Here is a 17,031-nt window from a genome sequence, read left to right as displayed (position 1 = left end):
TAGGTATTGGAAATTGTGTTTCAGTTTCAATTTAATACCAACGTTGAATTCTACTGTGGAATGCATTTGATGTACCTGATTAGATAATTTTGTTGCTCACTGTTAGATGCTTTCTGACAATTATTTTGTTTAACTTAAAAGATGTTTTAAGTGTATTCTTAGAAGCTTAAAAAAGTTTTGCTGATTTCTCAAAACACACTGAATATGCAGTTTTAAAAATTTAAACAAAAATGAAAATGTAGCTCTAATTAAATTTATAATTTTAGTGGACTCTTGTGTAGTTTATTCTTCCTCTAAGTTGAGGTACTCTGTGCAGGCTGGAAATACCCATTTTAACCTTGACTACCCTTTTCTCAGAATTTTTGTATTAATTCATTTCTTGACAACTAAATGTGCTGGATAGTTTTAGTCAACTTGACACACATTAGAAACACCTGGGAAGAAGGCATCTCAATTGAGACTTCCTCCATCCTATTGGACCATGAGCATGTCTGAGGCGATATTTTCTTGATTGCTAAATTAATGGAGAAGGGCCCAGTCCACTGTGAGTGTTCTAGGTTATCTAAGAAAGACAGCTGAATGTAAGCCTGAACGTGAGATGGTAAACAGTGCTCTTCCATGGTTCTGCTTCCATTCCTGCCTCTAGGTTCTTGCCTTCAGCTTCCTGACTTGGTTTCCCTAGACCAAGCCACAAAATCCTAAGGAATGCAGACAGTAGGGAAAAATGTCTTCTCCAGGGAAAAGCACACCAGTTGGCTATCCAATACCAAATGGTCAGCCCTGAAAACATTTATAAAAGTAATATCTTATATAATGAGAAGGCTTTACATGAATGTAATAGCAACTAATGGAAAGAGGCCTTGAAATTGAAAGAGAGGTAGGAGGGGCATATGGAAGGTGTTTGGAGAGTGGAAAGGAAAGTGAAAAAATGATGTAATTATAGTATAATCTCAAAGTAAAGGAAAAATGCTAAAAAGATTAGATTTTTAAACCATCATGAATAGCCAAAAAGGAAAAACCAGGTAAAGAACTTCTTAAAAAGAGGTAGCAACTAAGCTTAGCACATTCGGGAAACAGAATGAAGGACCATCTGGCTTAAAACAACAAAATGATGAATGGACTGAGAAGCTGAGAGAAGTAGGAAGGAGGCTGATCATTCAGAATGGAGACCAGACATTCACACTGTAATGTGACACAGTTAAAGGGCTTTATTTCATTGTTAAACTTTTATTCATTCATTTAGTTTTGAAGCAGTCTCACTGTGTAGCTAAGGCTAGCCCCAAGCCTGTGATCCTTCTGCATCAGATTCTCAGGACTTTGTGATTCTGGACCTTCATCATCTGACTCTAGGCAGTTTTTCATGGATGGAAGGACTTAACTGGGAGGAGACACGGAGTTAGAGCACTCCAGAGTAGTCATCCCAGCTCTCCGGTCTGGCACTTCCCAACCAGTCCATTGCCCTCTTTACAACATCATTTCCCAAGCGCAGCCTCAGCCTTTCCTGTCACTTTCTAGACTGGTTCAAAGGAACCTCCATGGTGCTTTGTCTTTTCCAGACTAGCCTGGCTCCCTGCTATATCGCTTTGCATTTATGTCAAAATATGCTACTCAGAAAAAGCATTCTTTGTGGGACAAGGACTACTTATCTAACCTAGAGTAAATAAGATTATAAGGAGAGGTAACAACTCAGGAAATAATGAAACTTTCTGGTAAAGTAGGAGGGTCTGCTAGGGCAGTTTCATGCACTATAAAACCTGCCTTTCTAGTGAATCAATGAACGAATAAGGTTGTCTAGCTGGTAGACAACCAGCTAGAAAGGAGCCTAGGCATTGAGCCAATTTTATTTTGATGCCAAATAGCAAATCTTCCAGGAAGTGGAATGATTTTTGTCACCTAAAGAGGATGCAAATAGTTTCTCACCTGAAGACTGAGTGGCGGCCAAATGTTCAGAGCTGGCAGGAAGTCCTATCGTTTTTTCTTTTTTTTCTCAAGTCCCGCTTTGTACTTCCCTTGTGTGCTGAGATATTTGTTCTGAATGCTCCTCATGCCATTGCTGAAGCCTCAAAGGAACGATAACACAAAATCTGCATTTCTGGCCATTCCCTTAAGAAGCACCCAGCAAGAATTCAGAGTCCTGAAACTTGAATTCTATATACTCTCTGACTAAGTGGACTTATGAGGTTTAGGGCTTTTATCTATAGCCTGCCCGTTTCTCATGAATGTATGAGAACATCAATAAACACAGCATTGAGATAAAATGGTGAGTGTGTGTGTGTGTGTGTGTTGGATGTTTTACATCAATTTGACACAAAATGAAGGCATTTGAGAGGAGGAACCTCAGTTAAGAAAAGCCCTCCACAATCAGTGACCAATAGGGGAGGGCCCAGCCCACTGTGGGTGGTACCATCTCCTGGCTGATGATGCCGATTTCTGTAAGAAAGCAGGCTGAGCAAGCCAGTAAGCAGCACCCCTCTATGGCCTCCCGCCTTTAGCTCCTGCCTCCAGGACCCAACTCTGTTTGAGTTCCTGCCCTGTCTTCCTTCAGTGATGAACAGAAACCTGGAAGTGTGAACCCAATAAGCTTACCCAACTTGCTTTTGGTTTGATGTTTCATCACAGCAATAGAAATCCTAATGAAGACAATGTGCTTTGCAATAGCTCGCTCTGATCATAAAAATACATACTTTTTATTTCATACATAAGTCCATTTTGTGCCACTACGACAAAATATCAGAGACTTGGGTATTTTATAAGAAAAAACACTTTGCTTTTTATTGTGTTTATTGTATGGCGGACACCCTCAGTTCAGGCAGCTTAATCTGCCAAGAGTTCCTGGTGATGGCACCACAGAGAGGAAAGATGTATGGAAGAGGCTAAAGGCCTGGTCTCCTTTAAAGAAGCCTAATTCATTCCTGAGTAAGAGAAAGCACTATGTAAACAAATTGGACATTAATCCTGTCTATAGGTGGTATCTCCAAACCCAGTTATCTGCACAAGAGGCCCCATTTACATGCTCCACTGCCTCCCATACTGTGACATTAGGGGAAGGCTCCCAGGACTTCAGCCTTTCAGGTATAGTTGTATCCAAACCACAGCTTGTATCCTCTTCTAAACATCTAACTCAGTCCTGCTTTCTAGGAAGGCTTCTCACATACTACAAAAGAAGGCAGCGGGAAATGACTTTATCTCAGTTCTGAGCAGCTAAGTTGATTAATCAAATACAGTCTTGTCTTTATAAAAGCCATTTGTCATGGGGACAAGAGCAAACATATGTAACAAAATAAATTGCTACAATAAATTTATGAGTAGATAATGAGAGAACAGAAAGACGTGAGAAGCGCCTTCCAAACAAAGGTTGGAGGGCAAGTAGGAGTTCATCTGTCTCTAGACAGGGCGGGTGGAGGAAGAAAGAAGTTTCTAGGTTAAAAATAAGCAGGCACGGAGGGGTGGAAAGCTTGGCACCATGGCTACTCTGCTTTTCTTGGGAGTCTGATCCTTTAGTGTATGTCTTAGATGGACCACAAGTATTTTGTGCATATATGTTATGTCCAAGGGTCTGCTCACCATAGGGAGTGAAGATGGAGCAAGGTTTGATCCCTGGTGGGGCTTGATATCTAGAGGGAGGTAGACAGAGGGAACACCTGGCTCCAAGGTCTTCGTGAGAAAAAATCCAGCATATTTTAGTAAGGGATGTCTTCAGAGAAGTAGATATTGAAAATAGCATAAATGTCATACCTGCTGTGGAGGAGACTGGAGAGGGTGGTAAAGTATACACTGGAAAACTTGGGAAAGTAACAAAAGCCTAGAACTCTGGTATCCAATGACAGCTCCCAAATCTGCACAGGCCTCTTTCCAATATCAGACCTCTTGGCTTTTCATACTTTGCATAATGAACATGATTTATTACATTGTATTCATTATCCAGGAGACAGACTCTCACGTAAAGATATCTGAGTAGAACATCCACTGGGGAAAATGTCTTTTATGGGCACACATTGCTTTTGGTCCTTAAGCAGACTCACGAGACCCATTCAAGACAAATGCCTATTGTGTCTGACCTTTCTCTCAAGTATGGATCTCATTTCCATGTTTTGCTTTAATCTTTTGAATCTGTGTGTATTAGGCTGGTGAGGTGAGGAGGTATATAGAAATTAAATCTAGTCATTTAAAATTATGCACTACAGACGTGGTGATGGTGCAGTCTGTATTCTGTGCTGTGTTTGCTACCAATGAATACTAATATATGTTGTTGTGTTTTCACAGAAGGTTAACTTTTCACCCCCATACACCCACACTTAGCTTTCCCTTTCTCAAGGCAGCTGGAATCTGCTGAATGCTGATATTAGTTATGTGGGCCTCCTGTAACACATTGCTATTACAACACAACAATAAATAATAATTTTCTCATTTGAAGCAATACTAGTTTTAAAACAACAATTGATTCTCATAAGGTTCTGGAACAGTCTAAGCCACGAATTCTGGACCATGGTTAAGGTGGGAGCAGAGCTGTCCTGAAAACCCAAAGAGCTACCCTGCCTAGCTCCCTCCTTCTCCGGCAGTGGCTGGACCCTGGCAGAAGGCTGTTCACTGCACTCTTCATGGCCAGCGCCCCAAGCATCTCCTGCTGCGTCTTCACATCGCCATCTGTCCCGTGCAATACAATCCTCTCCTGTCACCTTCTCACAGGAATCCATGTGATTGCATTTGTGGCACTCAAGCTGGATAATCCATGATAATCTTCCATCTCAAGAGTCGTAAATTAATCATACCTGCAAAGACTTTGTCAGACAAAGCAGCAGTCACAGGTGTCAGGGATTCAGAAGGCCATTTTTTTTCAGCCTGCTGAAGACTCTTGGCCACAGCTGAGCTGCCCAGAGCAAGCCCTGCCTTTATGTAGTTCATTAGTTTAAGATGGAGATAGAATTTGAATACTGAACCCAAGGATTCTCTACGGATGTCCGCTCTGGGCTTTTCTGTCATTATGTGGAATTCTGTTGATTGTACCTTTTGCTGTTGTCACTGTTGATATTGGTCGAGATTTAACCATTCTGTTTGGAACACCCTGGGCTCTCTCTTGAAGATTAGAAACATCAATGGAGCTCTTACCCTCACCATTGTCTTTGAATGGTGTCTCTTCAGTCCCTGCCTGCTTTTGCCTGTGTCCCCATCCTTAGGAGTCCTTTCTTTCTTCTATACTATATAAAGTTTTGGTCTATAAACCAGGTGCTCCAATAGCAGACACCTTCTGTCACTGGAAACTGATTCTCTATACTTTTAAAAGCGTTATGAGGGCAAATATAAAAGGTGAAAATCTTGGCTATAGTCAAAACTTCAAGAATTCACAACAATGTAAAACATTTAAGGGGAATCTTTCTGACAAAAGGGATTAAAATTCTAAAGCAAAATGTAAATTGTAAGTAAGCAAGCAAGCATTTGTGAAGTGATACAAATTGAAATGATTTTAGAGTCAAGAAGAAACAAAGGGCTCCAGATGTAGGCAGTGGGAGAACAATTGTCTAATATTCACTTTCAGTCTCCAGTACTCCATAACACTCGAACAACAGCAGAAGCCCCAAGCAGTCCACAGTAAACCCCAAACAAGAGATTACAAAGTGTTTGAGCCAAATAATAATTAACAGTAAGACACACATATCTGCCTCCTGCTTATAGCTCCAGATGTGAGCTATCATCTACTGCCCTATCCTCTGCCTCCTGCTATCTCTGCTCCAGTATCATGGAATCTAAGCCTTGGGAACTATAACTCCTAAACAAACTCCTTCTTTTGTATGTATAAAAAGACAGTAAATCTTGCTAGATATACTAAACAATAATTAGGGGCTGGAGTGATGGCACAGTACTATGAACACTTGTTGCTCTTCCAGAGGACCCTGGTTCAATTCCCAGCAATTATGTCAGGCAGCTCACAACTACCTGTAGCTATAGCCCCAAGGTGTACAAATGCCTTATCTTGTCTCCACAGGCAACTACACCCACAGAGGTGCAATCACACACATAGGCACACACATACACATGTAATTAAAAAAACAAAATAATCTTTTATTTAAGGTAAATATTTTTAAAAGACTGAAATCCAATGATATGTTCTATTTCAAGAGTACAGAAAAAGGCTATTAAATCAAATCTAAGCAAGTAACATAGAAACCAAATATGTATTACACAAAGTTAGCAAGTCCAAATTGATATATGGAATGATAGACATTTTCCTAAATGCCATGGAAAATGAGGGAAATGGGCTAAAGATCATCAAGATTCCAATGGAAAGTGGATCATAAATATGAATCATGTGAAGAGAGGACTGGATATTTGGGGAAAGATACTGATGCTGCCCTCCTAGCCATCAGCTTTAAATATGATTACTATGTAATTATCCCTCATTTAAGACACAGGAAATTGAAGTTCACAATGATTTCCCCATCCCCTAGTCTGGAAGGGAAAAAAAAGAACTGTGACTGGAATGTGCTCCCCAAGTTCACAGTGTTGGAAACCCAACCTCTAGGGCATACAGAATCATTAAGAGCCACTAAAGGCAAGATGTGCAGGGGCAACTCCCAGGAATGGACTGACACTGTCCTGCAGGACTAGGTCAGTCATTGAGGGTACTTAATCTTCATTGTCAGTTTAATAGGATTTAGAATTGCTATGGAAACACATCTCATGGCAAAGGTCTGGGAGCCTATCTAGAACTTGGTTCTTTGGGGGCAGGAAGAGCATCTGAAACACAGGCGGTAACATTGCATGGGCTGTGCCTGGACTGAATAAGCAGATAATGAGCTGAGTTCTCTGCTTCTGTACTGGGGTAGCATGTGACCAGGCACCTTGAGTACCTGTCCTTATGACTTCTCTACCATGACCGATTATAACCCCTGTTAGCATTTTGCACCCAGCCAACCCCAGGGTTCTATGGCTTGGTATGCATTGTCAGTATTTAGGCAAATAGTCAGCCCAGGGCCTTCTGCTATGCGTATGTACTGCGTGGCTACAAAACCTCTGTACATATGCGCTAAAGCCCCTTTAAAATTGAGTTCCTCTTGTTTCATGCTCTGTCTCCCCGCCCCTCCTCCCGCACTTCTCTCTCTGAGCAAGGCTTCCATGAACCACCTCTTTGCACACCCTATCAATAAACTTCCAACGTGGGTTGTGGGTTTGTGCTCACTGCTGCTAAACTACAACACCCCTAAACTGCAAGCCAAAATAAACTGTTGTCCTTAAGTTGCTCTTGTCCGATGTTTTGTTGTAGCTACAGGATGAGTCACAATGCATGTGGGCTCAATTGGAGGTTAGTTGGTGCAACTTTACCCCCTCCTGCTGGTTTTACCCCTTCTTTGCATGAAAGCCCTCCCCAGATACAAGGTTAGGGCTTTACAACATCCATACCTGCTTTTCATGAATCACCTACATTCAGGAATTCTGCTAGCAGCATAAAAAATGAGTAACTACAAATATTCAGTTCTACGTCTATTACACATAGTAGAAGTATCCATTATTTTGAAGAGCTATTATGAAAACAGGATGTATGGTGTCTAAAGTGGCAGCTGAAATGGAGGGAAAGAGTGTGTTAATTGTGGATGAGAGTCAGAGTCAGTTAACAGCATCTGACCGCCAACTCTTGGGGGGACAACAAAGACTAAAGCCACAACTTGACACTAAATTACCCTGTAGCCCTTTCCCATAAGATCTGTGAGCCGTAAGACTTTTGAGGACAGGGGTTTGACTAAAAGGTAACAGGTCATTTATTGCATTATACATTGATTTCTAATAGAGATATGAGAACAGTAAAACAAGAAATCAGTAGACTATTGTCAAACCAGGGCAGCTGTGTTAAAATGGTGTAGTAATGAAAGCAGGTGGCCTTTCTGAAAGTCTGTCTTTTGGATCCCAGTGGCTCCAGGTGGCAAGCATGCTGATCAGGAATTCCAGCATCCCGTATTTGAAAACCATTTTGGTGGTGTTGTCTTCCCCAGCACCTCACATTCACAGTGTGTGTGTGTGTGTGTGTGTGTGTGTGTGTGTGTGTGTTCCTGGGTGTGGCTTGCATCCTTCCAGCTATGTGCATCTCCTTGCTGAATTCCCAGTTGGCTCTGAAAACCTAGGTCAGTAGGCTGATCAGATCTGAGACACTGCAGACTGAGGAGAAGCTGCAGGCTGTGCTTAGCAGGACTCCTCAAATGAGTAGACAGAACATCTGTTGCTGTACTGATGTGTTGAGTGAAGCTTTGAATTTTGATTGAAAAAAAAAACATGCCTTTCCCTACTCCCCTCTTCTTTGTCAGATCAGGCTGTGTGCTGGGAATTGCTCTCCTGGGAAGCTCCAGAGTGAGGGATTGGTGGGTGGAGCAGAGGACAGAGGAAGGGAGAGCACCCTAGGGAAAGCTTTCACCCTGTTGTGGTTTCCTTAACTCTCTCCAAGATTCAATCAGTGGTTGGAGGAAATTGGAAGAATGATGGCCAGTGCGGTGTGAAAAAAGGAGAGGACCGTGGGGTGTGAGGGAGTCGAGCAGAATGGAGATCAGCTGAGCAATGTTATGCCTCAGGAAGTAGAAGGTAAAAACTCTGTGACTGCTTAGGAGCTTGAAACCATTTTGTGGGAAAGCAGAAGTGCCTTGTGTCTTTGGAAGATGTCCAGCTATGTTATCCACCAGGTTGCCAGGGTGAGGCAATCCAGACCATGTCTCAACAGCTCCCTCCTTCAGCCAGTGAGGAAAACAGTCATCAAAGCAAACCTGCACACTGGGCTACTCATTTCTCCTCAGCTTTCTTCATGCCTCAGTATCAGACCCATTAGCTGTGATCACAATGTCATGAAGAGACCACAAACTTAGGTACTGATTGTGTCTTGAATAATCTCTAAAGCAAGTACATACTTTCATATGTTTCATAAATGTGGCAAGAGGAATATACCAGTTTAATTGTTTTAAACAACTTCAATATGTAGATGATACCAGGAGGAGAAAAGGCGAGAGATGTACAGAACTCATACCAGATAAAGTTATGGAGTGGAAAAAAGTAACGACTGTTTAGTCTTATGATCTGGGCTCTACTTGTATTTAGATGTTCACAGACATGAGAATCTTTCCTGTTGCACATCTATTACTGTTACACTTAAGCTCATAATTGTAACAGCGCAGAGCCCAGAGTGTGTGAAAGTGATTTGGAAAAGACAAACTGCTGTGCAGCAGGCATTGTTAATGTTTTTATGTAAATAGAAGTACAGGTATGCTATGAACAGATGTACAGATTTTGCTCTCTGAGAAAAGCCATTACAAAACCCAGTAAAGGTCTGTTTTACTTGAAAGTATATGAGCCTGATGAGATAGAAATAATCTGAATGCTATCCATGATTCTTTGTGTGTATGTGCTTATGTTCATTAGATGAAGATATGCACAACCAGCACTGTATGCTTGAAGAAAAGAAAAAGAACTTCATGACAGGTGTTTATCTTATCTCACCCTCCCCAACAGCATTTACAATACTAGTACTTGTTAAGGGAATGAATGGAGGAGTAAGACGATGACATGGTAGGGTTTTCAGTATTCTGTTCATGCTCTTGTGACCTTGACTGCTCCGTGATTTTTTTGGTTTTTCTTTTTTCTTTCATTTCATTTCAGTCTATGCTTTCTCTTTTCTGGAGGAGAGCACATTGGAAGGCAGCACAAAGCCTAGCTAATTGAGACTTATTGAGCAATCAAGAGATACCAATATTGAAAGCATGCCCCGTACTAAACTGTTTGCTAATTTTGTCCTCCTGGACTCCTGCTGCAAGTTTTACATCTCATTCTTGCTGAGTGTTCTGGTCTACCTCGCAGAGACTGTGGCACAGGACAAGTGTACAGTGATCCAGGAAATTTGTGCAGTGGGAAAACTGGAGTGTACTGGGGATGAAGGTACAAGACTAATGGGCATGTTATGGTGAAGCATGACTGGAGGCTTTGACATTTGCAGCAATGGCAAGAGGTTTCCTGGCATACAGAGCACATCTCTTGTTCTTTTTAACCCCTGAGTCCCTTTCCTCTTCAGTACACATTGAGTCTTCCAGTGTTGTGAAGAGAGTATGACAAGATAGACCTGACGGCATTAAAAACTCTGAACATTGAGTGTCTGCGCTTAGCATTTGGTAGCATCAGCTTTCCCAACAGTTGGGAGGGTGGGCTTCCACGAACTCATGAGCATGAATTCTCCCTTACGCTCGGGCGACTAAGTGACATAGGTGGAAGACAATTTGGGCTATATGGAGGAAGAGGGTAGCTTGTGTCCTCGGTAGCTACTGAGAAGACACACACTCTATTTTTTTTTTTTACAGTCTCTCCTGCTCTTCCACTAAGGGGTCCCTCGTGTTTCACAGCTCTCTGGTTCTGCCTGAATAGACAGGAGAGAGGGCGCAGGCACACAAAGACATTCTGCCTCTTAAAAGCAGTCTCAAAATCATCTGGCTGTCCGGTTTTGTGTATTCAGACTCGAGAACACGAGGTTGGTTATCAGTCAGTATGGTGGCTATTATTTTAAGAACTAGTCGCCAAGGGAACTGCCCACAGCAAATGCCTCAGTTTGCTGTCCTCTGGAAGTTTATTTTATAGTCTCTTCCCGTTTAAAATACTGGATCCTATGTGGGCAAATTTTGGTCAAACGTAATAAAGATTTTCTGGTTTTTGATATAAGGAAAACTTCTGTGACATACTTAGGTAATGATTGGAAATTGGAATGAAACAAAATCCCCAGTTCTGATATCTCTGTGATTTCTCCCCCCACTTAATTGTGTATCTTGTTTTCTGTTTCTTCACTAAAGTCCTTGCTCCATATTGAGTCTTTGCCCCTGGTGGTGTCCCTGGTTAAATCTTCAAGTGTTCCAGGGGTCTGGCTTTGTCTGATCCTCCCTCCCTCTTGTAGCCTTTAATGACGGATCCTCAAGGCAGTTTCCCTCCTCCAAAGACCTCTGACCAAGAAACAGAAGGTTTTGGAACCTGGGACTTGCAGGATTCAGAAGCTAGGAGAGTCCACAGAAACCCTGGAGTTGAGAATGACATCTCTTCGGTCCAATCAAAGTTGCAGGTTTCTCTCCCGTCCCCGCCTCCCTCTCCCCGCGGCCCCAATAACTGCACTCTGAGGCCCCGGCTTCTGCTGTCAAGTAGCTGAGGTGGGCTCCGCCTAAGCGAGGAGTGGCTCCGGTGGGAGATGCGCTCCCAGCTGTTTGCGGCGGGAGCGGGAAAGCTGTAGGGCCCGGCAGCGCGGCGGCGACAGGAGAGGGGAACAGGTAGGAGGCAGGCTCGCCCTTCTGAAGAGCTCAAGGAAGGCGTGCTTCCCAGAGGCCACCAAGCCCCTGCCCCGCCCTGGTTACCCCGGCTCCCGGGGTCGCTGTTGCTGTCACTGCAACACCCATGGCACCTATCAGAAGATGGGGTGGAGGAGGTGGTCGGTCGGGATGCTGGAACCGGGGCGACACATCGGAAGGGTTGAGAGGGGTCTGAAGGGCAATGCGTCCGGGCAACTTTCCTTGTAGACGCTGCAGCTGCCTGCGGGGTCCGGCCTGGGGTATGCCCTGTCTACAAGGTTGGGGGCTGGGGGCGCAGACGTGCCAGCTGCTTGAACCGCAGGTCCTCTCTGCATCTCAACTGCTCCGCATGCCAGGCACCGCCTGCTCCCCTCCCCCGCACCTGCGGGGTACCCTCTAGTGCAGCGCTTACTGCGGGTGCTTGCAGTAAGGGAGGTAAGGGCTGGTGCGTCCCCAGGCTAAGAACTAGCTCCCTTCTGGCTTGGGGGTTGGGGAGAATCCAGGCGTTTTCTGATTAATCCATCTGCGAAAAAGCCAGGGTCCCTCCTCCATGAGGTGCTGCAGACTGGGCAGGGCAGGGAAGCAGCTTCCCGCCTGCCCCACTGTTTCCTATGGGGAACTACCACTTCATCTAGTCAAATGACGGGGTCAGGATGGACCCAAAGCATTCTGCCTGGGGTCGACCAGATTTTGGCCCAGTGCCGGTTCTTGCTGGGATCAGATTGCTGGTAGCAGTAAGGAGAAGAATTGCAGGGAAATCAGACACCCTGCTGGGAAAAATTCCTGGAAAAAAAAAAAAAGAAGGAATGGTGGGAAAGAAGCAAGTGAGAGGTGTAGCCATTTCTGAATGTCCCGTTTTCCATGCCAAATCTCGCATGGGCATCTGTACGTGTGCCCGCGTGTGCACATCGCCAAGGTGGAGCTATATATAGCTCCTGCGCAGCCAGCCCGGTTTCCTTGCTGTTGAGAGGACTGCCTTGGCCTTCACAAGCAATCTGCAAGTACTGGGTGGGAGGGGCGAAATAGAATCAAATTCTTCATTAGTGGGGAAAGCCAGGAAAGAGAAACTCAGAGTAACAACCCCCACATGGAATAATGCTTTTGGAATGCACAGAAATCAATCTATTCCAAAATCATTCTGAATGCATTCTGGGGTCTTATCCCACGTTTTTTGGTGTCATGGTGCAGATCGACCATTGCTGCCCGAAGTGGAGCATGCATCACATTAATACATGTTTTACCTGCACTATTTTATTGACTCATTGGTGCACAATGCTGTGCACATTCTTGTATCTTGCTTATTTGGAATTAAATGTATTCATGTGGTAACTTACAGCTAGCTACACTGAGGGGTCTGAAGAGGACCCACCCACTTTTCAGGATGCAGGACTGGTACTGGTATGGCCATTGGAGGTAGTTTTGATACAATTTCTAGGGCAGATTTTTCTTGTGAATTATATAAATCTGTGCTGATGTGATATTTCAGATGTATTTGGACTTTTTTTATAAAAAGATGTTTATATATTCATTTTCATCACTGCCTGGCATGATGCATTTCCTGATGATAGCCTTTCCATTGTTATAAATCAAAAAAATTGAGATTCAGAAGGAGCAAATAGTGTGCTTAAAATCTTTCAGGAATTTCAGCTCTTCTCTTACCAAAACCTGCTCTGCATGCACACACAGCAGCCTCTCTCCAAACTACATGCTCTGCAGTTCTCCATAATTATTGGTCCCTGTAAGAAATTTAAATAGTGTTGATATTAGCAACCATGTGTGCTGTGGTAATTCACTTGTTCATTTGTTTGTTTGTTGTTGTTTTTTTCAGAATTAATTTTTGGTTTCCAAGATGTTATTCTAATATCCCAGAGGGAGTTGATGGTATTGAATTTTGTCACCCTGACTGCCTGCTTATCTGATTTGCAGAGTGTTTTATTCTGTTAGAATTTGAGCCTCATAGTATTCCAGGAAAGGATAAGAGAGTTGACTCCTAGGTTTTTGCTGAAGCTGCTCTTTAAAATCTGTGAATGGCTGGGTAGTGGTGGCACACACCTTTAATATCAGCACTTGGGAGACAGAGGCAGGTGGATCTCTATGAGTTTGAGGCCTGGTCTTGAGAGTGAGTTCCAGGATAGCCAAGACTACACGGTGAAACCCTGTCTCAAAAATCCAAAACAAAAAAATTATTCACGTTTCCACTGTGGGACTGGGTATTTAATAGGCTGTGAATAAGCAGAGATACAACTGATATTCAATCCATAGCTTGAGTCTCTTTGGAAGATTATGCATGTGGAAACCTCATCACAACTTAGTCCTATGCTGCCTGACCTTATATATTTATGTGTTTTAATATCTGGCTAGACAAAGAAATACTTTTCTGAAAAAACATTTCTGCTAATTAAATTTTTCCAAGTTGACACAAACTACAATTATCTGTTCAAATGTCTGTTGGGATTCCATTATTTCTAATTGATACAGGAGTGACCAACACACTGTGGGCAGTACCTTCCCTATTCAGGGGGTGGGGCTTAGGCTATGAAAGAAAGGTAGCTGAGATAGCCAGAGATGGATGCAGGAGTACCCAGCCCACTGTGAGAAGCACCATCCCTACTCAGGAGGGCTTACACTGTAAAAGAAAGGCGCTAGCCAGAGAGAGGCAGTCAGTAAGCAGCATTCCTCTGTGGTCTTTACGTTGGTCTGTGTATTCTCACAGCAACACCAAACTGACCAGGCCATTATAATCTATATTGTTTTATAGTTATCACACTGAATGTTCTAAGCCATCTCAAAGGTATCCCCCCAAAACCTGTCATCATGGCAAATTATCACGTAGGTGCTACGACGATTTGAGGTGCATCTGTTTGTCAGTAGATGGCAGAATTGAGGGCTACTTTGGGGAATGCTGGCTCCATTATGATGTGGTAGTGTTTCTGTATTTTTACACCAGAATGATTCAGTTTTCTAACACAGGTGATGACTAGATCTTGTTTATGCCATATAGTCTTTCTTGTGCTCTATGTAGCTAACTAGAGAGGTAGGTGAAAGATAGACTAGATTTCTACAAGTAAGAACATTCCACGAAATTGCCTTAACCATATTCCCACTCCCCACCAAAAATCAGCAAATATGAAGTCATCATTGGTCCCTGGGGCATTCTCCAAGTTCATTTTCTCATTCTTCAAATCTCTTGCAACTCCAATACCCACAGTAAGAGTCACAGTGAATTGGACGCATTTTTCATGGCACATGTATTACCAGCACCCCCAGCCCCATTAGCATGTTCTATTCTCTGCCATAAATAACCCACTTGCCTTGTATGTATCCATCTAATCCCTTGATGTCTCCAGTCTAATGCTACTTTTTCTATATGCAAATTGCCTATGTTCTGCATCATGTCCTAGAACCTTCTAAGTCACTGGCAAACTCCCTGTTTTACAGGAAGAGCATTTGCTTTCTGCTTATTAGCATGGTGGCCATTTTTCTTCCATTCTGGCTGCCATTTTCCATGGTTTTCTCCTCCTCGCCCCTCCCCCACTTCAGTTGTAGACACCACAATCATCTGTTGTTTAACTTCTGTAAGTCTTCTTTCTTGGTCTCCCTCTTATTTTTGCTTTCTTTTCCAAGCTCTCAAATGGCATCTTTCCTTCTGTAGCTTCATTTTTTATGATGCTTCTGGTAGTTATGAATATTGTCCTGATAAAGAACACAGGCTACAGGGGGGAAAGCTTTCATCTTGTGGATATATGAATGCCAACGATGGGGTCTATATTAACACTGTAGAGGCTTTTCTGACCTGTACTGAGACAATGCATGCAAAACATTCAAGACAGGACTTGGGCCAGAGTAATTACTCATAAGTAAGAGCTGTTCAAGTATTATTTGCAATGGTATTTTAAGTAGCAAACACCACTGTTTGCCCTGCCTATGGATAGGCATTAGCCCTAATCTGGCCATTAGTAACAGAGGCTTCTGTTACTTCTAGATAATTTTGCTTGTAGCTAATACTTTTTTAGTCTTCTTTTCATCTAGTAGTACCCATTATTTATACAGTAGTTTATCCATTCTTATTCTAAATTCTAATGTGTATCCTCTATTGTGCACTGCTGTTATAAACCTGGATTGGCACAGAAGCCAATAAGTCTGCCAGCATACACACTTTAACCAAAGATGCCACAGACCATCCAAGTATGTTGTATGTTTTAGATTTTCACTATTGATTCTCCTTTATTTTGGAACTTTTTATTGGTAGCAAGACATATTTGGGTCTAACTTCTAAGGAGGACTGAGTTGTGTGCCATTGACAAGGTAACAGAAGGATGATGCATTGTTCACTAAGGTTGAATTGGTAGCCTATTGTGTAAAATTATATTGAAAAGTGCATAGTTATGTTGCTAAACTAAATTTCAGATAAAATTGAAAATAAATTTGATTAAAAGAATTTACATAATCAATACCAAAAATTAGAAATAAAGAAATAGAGAAAAAAGTGTTTTTTCATTGTTTTTCCTTACTGGGTACAGCAGGCTGGACTTGAACTCAAGGAGATCTGCCTACCTCTGCCTCTCTAGTGCTAGGATTAAAGGCATGTGTCACCATGCCTAGGTCATCATAGATACTTTCAATTTGTACCTGTGACTATTAGATATAGTGACAATCACTGGATTTTTGTGCTCCATTCTTTTTTTACCTCAGACATTAAACATTTTACTGATTCCCTTGACATTGTTTTCAAGGATGTACACATGGCTTCCAAGCAAACTTTGGTGGTTTTAGATTTTCTTAGTTAAGGAACTGAATGTAAATACACATGTTCTGCATATATGGCCATTTGTTTATCATAACTTACTAAAGGTTACCAGTGGAGACAAATATTTGTAGCCACTTGATGGATGCTGACAAATAGTTTCTCAAAATCTCATGCACAGGTTTAATCTCTGCCAATGGCTATACACATTATTTTCATTAACACTTGGTATTATGGCTTTTAAAGGTGACTATTTAGATGGCAAAAGTTATATATTGAACTCTTTTAGGTTTTGTGATTGTTTGTTGTTCTGTGTTTTGTGGTAAGTTCATGGAATGTCATACTCACCGAGTAGCTGTGAAGCTGGGTTGGCTCAGGGCACTCCCATGTTCCTTTTATAACAGGACATTTGCAAAAGTGATTTTTTCCCCTGATTGTTGCCTTTGGTTTTGTTGGGGGAGGGTGGGGGAGGGAGCACAAGCTGTGGAATTTGAAATGAGTCGCATTTTGTACACAGGCTGACTTTGAACTCACCATGTAGCTCAGACTAGCCTTGAATTTGTAGGGATCCTGTTATATTAGTTCTTGAATGCTGGGATTACAGATAGGATTTTCTATGCCTGGCTGTGCCTTTCTAGAAACATGATTTACCATGCAGACATTGATAATTTGCTGCTGTTCATCAATTCATTTACACTGCTACTTCAGGTAGTGTCAGAGCTCAGAGAACTCCTTGCCACCCAATATGAAAGCTAACATACGAGTGCCCCACTGCTAACTCCTTTTGTCCTCAATTGAAAACAGAGGTTTTTGTTTAGTTGTGGTTTTGACTTTTTGAGACAGGGTTTCTCTGTGTAGCTTTGGAGCCTGTCCTGGAACTCTCTTTGTGAGCAGGCTGGCCTCGAACTCACGGAGATCTGCCTGCCTCTGCCTCCCGAATGCTGGGATTGAAGGTGTGAGCCACCATCACCCGGTTCCTTCTGTCCTCTAAAGCAAAATTGA

At 42.6% G+C, this 17,031-nt stretch overlaps 1 protein-coding gene across 3 annotated transcripts in view; it reads left to right on the top strand.

The window, feature by feature from the left end:
* Nucleotides 1–11,124: 11,124 nt before the first annotated feature.
* Nucleotides 11,125–17,031, top strand: part of Cntn1 (contactin 1) — a 267,254-nt gene continuing 261,347 nt past the window's right edge. Inside the window, exon 1 of one of the 3 annotated variants that reach the window (XM_005067130.4) lies at nucleotides 11,125–11,267. The gene's annotated coding sequence lies outside the window, so the exon portion shown is untranslated. Of the gene's footprint in view, nucleotides 11,275–17,031 lie in introns of all 3 variants that reach the window. The other 2 variants (XM_005067129.3, XM_040753939.1) reach the window with 2 other exon arrangements.

The sequence above is a fragment of the Mesocricetus auratus genome, unplaced genomic scaffold (assembly GCF_017639785.1).
Source record: "Mesocricetus auratus isolate SY011 unplaced genomic scaffold, BCM_Maur_2.0 Super-Scaffold_100010, whole genome shotgun sequence".
Lineage (NCBI taxonomy): Eukaryota > Metazoa > Chordata > Mammalia > Rodentia > Cricetidae > Mesocricetus > Mesocricetus auratus.
The sequence above is the reverse complement of the archived record's forward strand: the minus strand, read 5'-3'. Positions and strand labels throughout refer to the sequence as shown.